Below are 10,368 nucleotides of genomic sequence, written 5' to 3' on the forward strand. Positions count from 1 at the left end.
ACCGCTCAAGAATTTTGAGTGGCGCTCAAAAGAGCGCCACTCACTAGTGCTTTGAATATATTTATAATTTAGACGTAATTATATACAGATATAAAACTTTTTCCTTTTTCATATGAGGATAAAAACTATTTTAATTAGGTCATGACCCTAATTTTCTTACATAAAAGTGCATAGTCGTCAAGTCAATTACAACAAACAAAAATGGATTCAAATACAATGTTATTCCTTAATACATATGTTAATTACATAAATCATAAAAAACGTTTTGATCGTAAAACGCAATTAATAATAATAATAATTAATCTACGTTTCTCTACATAATATTAAATGTCAATAAAACATTCATTCAATTATTTGTATTTATTTGAAACTATCCTTGAAAAGCAGATCGTGTTGTGTGACCAGAGGTGTCCGTAAGGGTGTCTGGAAAAAATTGGCAGGGAAAAAATGGCAAGGAAAAATGGCAGCGGAAAAAATGGCAAGATAAAAAAAAAGGAAAAGTGTCTAAATGGAAAAAATGGCAAGATCCTTTTAAACTGATATAGTTGATAATTTTGTAGAGAAAAACGCGTGCAAGGAGAAGGGGGGAGGGGAGAAAGACTTATGGTATCATTTTTTAAAATACTGATGTGATTATCAACTGCATGATTTCTTATGATTTTTGAGGCTATAACGAAATTATTTATTAACACAATGTTTAATGAAGATATACTACGTATAATTGCCTTAGACGTTTTTTATCCGTTACAGTAGATTTGAAAACGTCACACTCCATGAAATTGTAATTCATTATGAACCATATTCTCAGAATAATAACTAAAGAAACGACAAAATAAGAGTATTTCGAAATATATTTGAAGTTCCAAGTTTACAAAGAAGGCTTAAATTAAATATAATCTACATACTAAAAAATAAACCATCATACGTTTATGTGAAATATACAAAATTAAACAATTGCAATCATATAACTAATAATAACAATAAATGATAAATACAGAATATTGAAATAAAAGGTTGATGCAAATAATATTTTCTTGTTCTAACATGAATTCAGTTAAATCTGGCATAACTTTAAGTTGCTAAACAAAAGCCAGACGTAGAGTTTAAGCAAAAAGATAATCACCCCTTTTTCTTCATGTTGAAGTTGCTATATACAATTGTGCACAGGATAGATATATCTCTACCGATGAGATCTAAATAATTATTAATAAGAAAGTAAATGTCAAAATCATAAAATTTAGACAATAAATATACAAATATAAGCTAATTATGTAGTAATGTCCGGCGATATTACTCCTTATTAAGGGTACCAAAAAGGACCCCCCTGGTATTTATGCTTATATAACAGCATACTATTTTCATGAAGGATACGCACAATTGCTTATTATAAATTAGCTGAATTTCTTGGGATTGTTTGGAGCTGTTCATGTTAGCAAAAACGTTGTCTCTCTGAGAACTTGAGAGTAATGAAGTACTTTGATGAGTTGTGGCAAACATATCTCTCCAGTCCAACTCGAAAATATTTGTGCCATGAAAAGAATTGACGAAAGGGAGCTTGAGATTTTTCTCCACTCTTTAATCTACAGCAGCAGCACACTACCCTATGACTTCAAACATTATATTTCTATACCCTTTCAGTGTTGTAGATGCAGTAGAGATTGAAGGTTAATTGAGCTTTTTATAACCCTCTAAACCAACCATAAGGCAAGTTGCAACTGCGTTCCACTGATTTTTTTCTGGAATATAATATACCTGCGAGTTGATTCATACATGTTTGCCGAGGAGCTTGAACGCTTGAGCAGTTCTATCTAAGTGTAGATAGGTATAGCTACGTAGGGATTCTGAACAAACAGAATCATGAGTAGTATATTTGGCCGTTGAATATTCTCTTCATCTTTTCTCTTGTGAAAATTGTAAAAAGAAGTGATGTGTCCTTTTTTGTTGCAGGTATTGCAAATAAAATGATGACAAGCACAGTCTTGGAGATTGGGCTCTTTCTGTCTTTTGACTATAAATACCTATAATAATTATCTGTGGGACTGTCTAAAATAAAATTAATATAGGAGGTGTGTTCAAAAAGTAAGGTAACTTTGTATTTTTAGGATAACATATTTATTTATTCATCAATGTTGATGCCGTCCCCTTTAAAGTATTAGAGACTATACACTTGTGCCAACACTTTTTCCAATCCTCTAAGTCCTTCCATAACTACTTTTCGGTATAGTCTTGAGCTCTTCCAGCTATGCAGTCCTTATCTCCTCAATCCTTGCAAATCTCCGTTCTTTCATAGGTTTTTTCAGTTTTGGGAACAAGAAAAAGCAACGTGGGGTCAAATCCGGTTAATATGGTGGCTAAGCCACAATTGTGGTGTTGTTTTTGGCCAAAAAAAAATCTCACAAGCAAAGGAACATTATCGTGATGAAAAAGCCATGAATTGTTTTCCCACCATTCCAGACATTTTCTTCTCATTGCTTTTTGCAAGTGGCGCATAACTTCAAGATAATACTCTTTATTGACAGTAAGACTATATGGTAAGACCTCCTCCTGTACTGCTCAAGGTAGTCGAAAAAACAGTGACCAAAACATTGACATTTGATCGAATCTTCCTAGCCATCTTGGAAGAGTTTTTTTTTTGCTCAGAACATTTTACCGCATTCCACTGTCAACATTTCAAGTGCTTTGGAGCACTTACTTTCATTTGTGTACACAAAATTTGATGCAAATTCTTTAATCTATGTTTTTTCAATAGCCAAAAAAACACTGAACAAACAAAAAAAGTCTAACCGTTATGCTTCTTCAAAGAAAATAAACATATTATACAGCTGAAACAGTAAATATATATTCGTGGTGAGTGAACTAACATGAAGAATAAAAAAATCGAGCATAACAAATGTACATTTTCCGCAAAATTTGAAAAGTCACCATACTTTTTGTACACACTTCGTATATTGAACCATCATGGATCTGATTTTTGCGTACAATTATCAACTCAATGCATTCAAAACGATCTAGGGCTGATAGATCCATATATTGTATATATGAATGTGATAGTGCAATAATGTATTATAATTTAATTAAATTAGACAGAAGAATACAACATCATTTACTTTTTGTAATTATTAATAATAGAAATGTTCAAATTTTCATTTTGTACTATTCTAAATAAAAACAAAAACAAATTAAATAATAATCATTACAACCCTGAGATTAAAAAAATCAAATAAGTATCCCTATACAAAAATTAGATATATATATAAAAAAATCTTTAAATAAAAAACAAAATATATTTAATAAATGTTAACCGATTTCCTAATACAGTCTCAAGGGCCTATTTTCGACCAATTTAATCGACTTATCGATATATTAGTTGATTTTTAATTCCTCCATTACCCCATTTTGATTTAGTTGATGGAAAAAGTAATATATCAGATTCATGAGATCCTTTATGCAGATATGTCAGATGTCAACAATCCTACAAAAATATTTCAAAAGTATATCTAATAGAAAATACCTAAAAATAAAATGAATAGATTATGTATGAATGTTGAATTTCTACTATATCACCAATGATTATTTTATGTCACACCGAATTTATAAGAAAAATATATTTTTTTATGTTTTTTTTTATTTGTATCCTGATTAATTAATAATTATGTATTCTACAAAACCTTTTGTTGAGTTTTGAATATTCTAAATAAATCAAGAATAGTCAAACAGTTTTAAGTTATAACAAATTAACTCTTTATATTTTTGGATAAAATTTTTGTTATATTTTATTCTTAATCGCTTGATATTTCTTGATCTTCGACCAAATTATTTTCAATTGCTGCATGCACACAGAGTGCTGCTAGTTATAAATAAAAATATATTAATAACTGCATATTAACAACAAATTCCTCTACAATGACAATGGTTCTACATCAAAAATATAAGAATTATTCTATAGATTTACGTAAGTTTTTTTTTTATAATAAACAAATGCAACTTCATCATTATTTCATAATAATATTTTAACAACTAATTATGGATTCCTATATTTACATCCAAACAATATTGATCTATAGTTAATTAATTTTGAGTCCTATTAAAAGACTTATTTTTTTATGAGAGTCCATTAATTATTCAAAATTCCTAATCTACTGTAAATAATATTATATTATTCACGCAACTATAATGAAATATTTTGAAATGCAAAACCTATACTGACTATGTACATAATTGTATTAAACGCGGGAAACTCGTTTTTTTTACTTTCTTTTAATGTTATGCATTCCTGTTAAAAGGGAGTCTACTGTCGGTCTCTACAGTCGACTCACACAGACACAAAGAGGAGTACTGTCAAGAACGGAATGACTGGCTAGTCGGCTAGTGAATCTAAACAGGGTAGACACCAGGATTTTTCTTATTTCAATGTATGTTGATAACGAATGCGTCAAAGTTGTCTGGCTTCAAAATCTTGATCAGCTATGAAAAAGTATTTAACTGTTACAACCCTACAGTATGTTGGAAGTTGTAAAAAAACAAAAGGCTATCCTGAATAAGTTGGCCCACACGTCATACTTTCTCTTTCTATCCCCAAATTGGAGACAGCGACAGTGAAGGGTCGAAATTCCAGTCTCGCAACCTTTTAATAATAAAGAAATAATTTTGGTACGTCAAGCGTAGGAACACGAAGTGAAGAATACATTGATCCCGACTTTTCCGAGTTATTCAATTAATTAGCAATTCGAAGGTCACGGAAGTAGATGGAAGGTCTCATTGTGTAGAAGAAGTTGTGAATTTGGCTGTCATGGATTATTCTGAGGAGGGGAGGTGGTGAGTTCTCTCGGAGTCCAACCGTTGACTGAGAGAGGAGGCCGGAGATCATATCTAATTATGTAAGGCATTAAGACTTTTTCTTATATCTACCATGATCATGACAGTAGAATTAATTTCAGGAATACTTTGCACGAGAGTCGTAGAGTTCAAATTCGTACTATATTCTTCACTTCGCATCCCTACGCTTGACTTACCAAATTTATTTACTTTTTATTAAAAGGTTGCGAGAGTTGAATTTCGACTATCTCCAATTTGGGGATAGAAAGAGAAACTATGACGTGGGTGCCAACTTATACAGGATACCCGTGTTGTTTTTTATCATACCACAGATGACGTCACTTTATCTTTTTTTGTTATTTTCCTTATGCCGTATTTAACGTTTCCTTCTCGTTTTAGAAGTTACCTTTTTAGCTCAGTTAAAAGGGTACATTCATAGACCCTACGTTGTAAGTTGTGGTCTATAGAGTAATATTTAACGCGTCTAGTGAACAAAAAAAAATGTCGCTACAAATACTACCTTGTACAAATATTGAGTCACATGGTCTTTGTTTCGCTATTTTGTTTTAATGCTTTAGTTGTAACTTGTAAGTGTTATAGATAAAATACAATATTTATGGTTATAGCCAAGGTAATGTAATCGGGCTTGCTTTAATTTTCTATTTGATGTACTGTAGCGACTACTGGGCAAGACATACATAATTTTTGACGTGATACAGTATAACAGCGGTACCAAACACAAATTCACAAATAGCCAAAATTAAGAACTGTGACTATGTTGGGGCCCAAGAAAGATAAGTTTGGTATCTCTAGAAAATAAAATGATATTATGAGTATTATATTATTAGCCATTCGGAAAAAGAATAATGGATTCGCGCAATAAAACTGTGAGTTGTGCAGTTGCCATTTGTGATTCCCCTAACAACGCAATTTATCATCATTTTCCCAAGGATCCCTTAAGGAGAAGTAAATGGGAAAGTGCTTGTCATCGAAAGGACCCCTTAGGAAAATATCCTAGAATTTGTGAGAATCATTTTGAGGAAAAGGATTATAAAAGAGATTTAAAAGGTGAATTGTTGGGAACACTTTTAAAAAGAAAGTTGAAAGAAGATGCAATTCCTTCCAGAGGTATCATACCTCGAGAAGAATTTGAGCAAGCTCCGAGGAAAAGGAAAAGAATTAAAATTGTGGAACATTTTGAACAAGATTCGAATCAAATATATAAAAAAAATCGTATGAACGAAACAGTAGAATCAAGATCATCGGGTCTAAAAAATAAAAATGATAATTTGCTTTTTAAAACATCAATAGAGTCTGAAGAAACAAGAAATCAACGCCTTCAAGAAGAGAGAAAACATCACTCACAGGCTAGTGCTCAAGAGTCTAACAAAACTAGAAATCTAACACTTCCAATTTGTGAAATTTTTGTAAAAGGACATATATAGTGTTTCCTACTTTATGACTATACTAGCAATGGCCAATGGGTTAACCAGCGTTGCTCGAGCCAAGGAGGGAGCAGGAAATCACATTGAAAATCTTCAAAATAATTGAAAAATTATTTAAATATACTTGACGTCCTAGCGAAAAAAAAGTTATCGCGTAACCAACTCTATATATGACTATATATATATATGACTTAATCGAGAACTAGAAGACATTTCTAAGTATGAGCTTCAGCAATAATAATGTGGCCAAGATACTTAAATCCTTAGCTAAATTTAGAATCCAACTAAAGGAACAAAGAGATTACAATACGAGGTTTGAATATGCCAAAAATCATCAAGAGTCTGTTACACTATTAACTATGAACTTTTCTTAGGCTAAATCCATTCTTTACTTGTCGAACAAGTGGCAAGCACGCATTTCATTTCTATTTAAAAAGGTAATCCTTTTTCTTTTGAGAATCAAGGATTAAGAACACTACGTACTATATATGTTTGATGGGATTGAAATGTACATTTTTATTTATAACGTTCTCAGAATTTATGATTTTGTTCTAAAATAATTGTAGGAAACGATGAATACTATCAATTTGGTATTTAAAAACTATCCCAAGGGAATCACTTCTCTACCTTGTATTATCAAAAAAGGACTCTCATTCCTTCTCATCAATACACGATATTTTTCTCCGTCAACGTATTATAAATCATTTATAAATTATTCACCACTGACTTGATATGACAGAAGATATTCCTTGATATGAGGAAGTTTTTTTATTTCAAAATGTAAGATTATCTTCTGATATTCCCAATCTTTCTCTAATGGGATCCTCCCTTTCAAGTAATATATATACTGTAATTCAATTATACAACTTTCAGTATCAGTGTGAATGTGATAAATCAATAAATTTATACTTCGAAAAAATAAAGACAATATAATAGATGTGGGATAAAAACCAAAGTTCAAGCTATCGCCAATTATATACATATTGTAAATATTAAATTAATTAACTTGTTATTAAACCGGTGGATATTATTTCATATCATGTCAGTTACTCAGGGATTGCCGACTCTTGTTCACGTGTTAAATTAAGTGAAATAAAGCCTCACGTAAGGTCTAAGCTATTGTGAAGCTCAATTTCATTTCAATATTAGAGATTCATCTTCTGAACCTCAAAATTTGGCCTTTATCAGCGAAATTCGTACACGATTGAGAACCCTGTATTTAAGTCGAAAACTAAGCAGTCCATCAAATATTACAAAGTTATATTGCCGACTATCAATTCACCATTTTATAATAATTAATCAATAAAAGACTAATAATATTAACTAAAACTAAATTATATGATCACAGGTCAAATGTCTATAAATACATTACATATGCTGATGGAAAGTTTATTATTGAATGGCCCAATTGTTTAATTAAATTTTTTATCGATAATATTTTAACATCAATAAAATATTCGTTTTAATAAACTTTAGTTTATTTAAATCATTACATGACATTGCATATTACGAAAGTTATGATCTATATATAATCTTAAAAGTTGTTTGCTTCAACCAATCCTTGTATCTGTTTACAATTAATTATTCATTATCACTATATGTAATTACTAATTATAGTGCACTTTATCACAATAATGTATTCTTTAATGCCAGGAGTGACGAAGTAACAATATCTTTTGTTAGATTCAATTCCATATATTTGCCAAGGAGTTCCCATCTAGTATCTTCTATTTGATGAATTGATAGCCATCCTAACAGATGAAAGTTAATACTAATAAATAATTACAATATATATGAATTGACTAAATTTTGTCTTGAATGAATTAATTTATGATGACAATGCCGAAGAGTTAACACAGAATTAGCCTACAATTTCCTAGTAGATTTAAATTAAATCAGACAGTCTTCGTTCCTTGCTGTAGTCCACTATAGCTAAGTGAACCACTTGAGAAATTACTTCATATCCTTTACTACGATGTGGAAGATCAACTATGGGTTTGAATGTCTTTAATAGAATAAATACCTTGTAAAATTGTAGAATCAAGGATATAGATTGTTTCTTCTTTTATACGATGGAAAATGCAGTGCCTTAGAAAGGGAGAGTCTGGTCATCATTCGCGCACTATTCTAAGACACTGGGAAAATCCTAACAAAACACACAACCAATCATACTCTATGACGTCACTATTAAAAAGTTGGTAGAATTTAAACATTTCTTCTTACTTTAGTCGTAAAAGCGTTATGAATTATGATGATTGATGGTTTCACCTTGCATTTCTATTAACCTTGGTTATAGCCTTTTATATACTATATACATAATAAAACGGATCTCTCTACTCGATTTAAGAATAAACTCAACTATATTTAAAATTAATTTAAATGAGTTTCATCCACCGACCTATATAATAACTGGATACACAACCTATATAATAAAAAGGAGATTCGCCCTTCAGCTGTCGGCATCCATTTTATGTATTCCTAAGTTATTCATAATTAAGCTTTAAAGTAAAATTGTAAATCATGTCTAGTGTTGCGTTTGTGTGCAGGAACAAATGTCTTGCTATGATTGAATTTTCATTTCATTGATTTCCGAAGGATTCAGAGAGATGCCGGCAATGGGTAAGGAAGGAACCTCAAGTGGAAGAACTTTACATCAAAGGAGCATTCAAGGATTTGTCACCAACATTTTGATCCTTAATATTTTAATAGAACTTTGGATGTTACAAGGTTAAGAGAAAACGCTGTACCTACGATATTCAATGCATTTCCGCCTCATCTTCAAGAAAATGTAGGTAGAACCAATTTAAAAAATGCAAGTCTCCCATGGAGATACATTCCTTATCCACCAAAGTAGTGAAAACGTCTCCTGAGCCAGTGTTAGATATTAGGTTCCTGCAAGCTCTAAATAATGTAGAGTTGTATAATCCCTACTGTCTTTCATCAGCTCAAAACATAAAGAAGAAACTCCAATGGCAAGAGATATGCTTTCCTACCTTTCATCGAATCACAAAAGTCCAGATAAAAAAAAAGAAGTTAAGTAAGAAGTTATCAACCTTAGTTGGATATCAGAAGAGGCGAAATCTAATCTTGAAACAATGTCAGACGTACCTAAAAATCTTTTGAAGAGGAGACAACTCGGAAATAATGGAAAGATAAGTCGTAGCAGCTACTCCCCTGAGCTTCGAGTATTTGCTTTGACATCGTCATTTTACTCCACTAAGTCCTATAATTACGTAATGAAGACATTCGACTTTTGATTACCAAGTCTCAGTACAATTAGAAACTGGTATTCTAATGAAGAAAGTGACCCGGGATTTACTCAATCTTCTTTTGATATACAACAATAAAGCCAATGAATCTGAAGAATAAATTCTTGTTAATTTGACCTTAGATAAAATGTCAATATTCAAAAAAATTCAATGGAATGGGTAAGGCTTTAATGGATATGTCAACATGTGCTTAATGAGGAAGAAATTTGTGAAACTGTCCCGGCAACTAAGATTCTTGTATTCATGGTTGTTTCTTTAAACTCGAATTGGAAAGTTTCTGTGGCTCATTTTTTCATTTATAGTTTGACTGGGTCTAAAAAGCCAATCTTGTAAAATAATGTCTTAGAAGACTCTACTCTATGAGTATAAAAGTGATTTCGTTAACTTTTGACGGGCTTAGTTGTCACCAAGTAATTTTGAAAGAATTGGGAGGTAATTTGGAACCAGGATAGAGATTTCAGACCTATTTTTTTCACCCCAGTGATTACCGCCAATAAGTATTTATGGTACTAGACACATGCCATTGTATAATGTTAGTTAGGAATACATTTGCATCTCTCAAAGTTATGGCATATAAAGACGGTAGAAGAGTTGAATTACCTAAAAGAATTGGAAAAACTTCAAACGTCAAGGACTACTAGCTGCAAATAAACTAAGGAATTAACTTCCATAATAAGAAAATGAAGGTATGAGAAAAATGATACAATTTTTTAAACAAAAAAAAAAGGTTATTAATTAATTTGTTTATTTCAACATATAAACTTGGCTACTCAGCTCATTAGTTCATCTGTAGCAGATGGGACCGAGTTCTGTAATAAGGATTACCAGAGCTTAGGAAC

General features: G+C 31.3%; 1 non-coding gene across 1 annotated transcript; it reads left to right on the forward strand.

Annotated features, from left to right (window-relative positions):
* The first annotated feature begins 6,126 nt into the window (after positions 1 to 6,126).
* On the forward strand, positions 6,127 to 7,183 carry LOC121116325 (uncharacterized). Its single transcript, XR_011783471.1, has 3 exons — positions 6,127 to 6,573; positions 6,635 to 6,768; positions 6,827 to 7,183. It is a non-coding gene; the product is annotated as an uncharacterized protein (transcript).
* The last annotated feature ends 3,185 nt before the right edge of the window (positions 7,184 to 10,368 follow it).

The sequence above is a fragment of the Lepeophtheirus salmonis genome, chromosome 1 (assembly GCF_016086655.4).
Source record: "Lepeophtheirus salmonis chromosome 1, UVic_Lsal_1.4, whole genome shotgun sequence".
Classification (NCBI taxonomy): domain Eukaryota; kingdom Metazoa; phylum Arthropoda; class Copepoda; order Siphonostomatoida; family Caligidae; genus Lepeophtheirus; species Lepeophtheirus salmonis.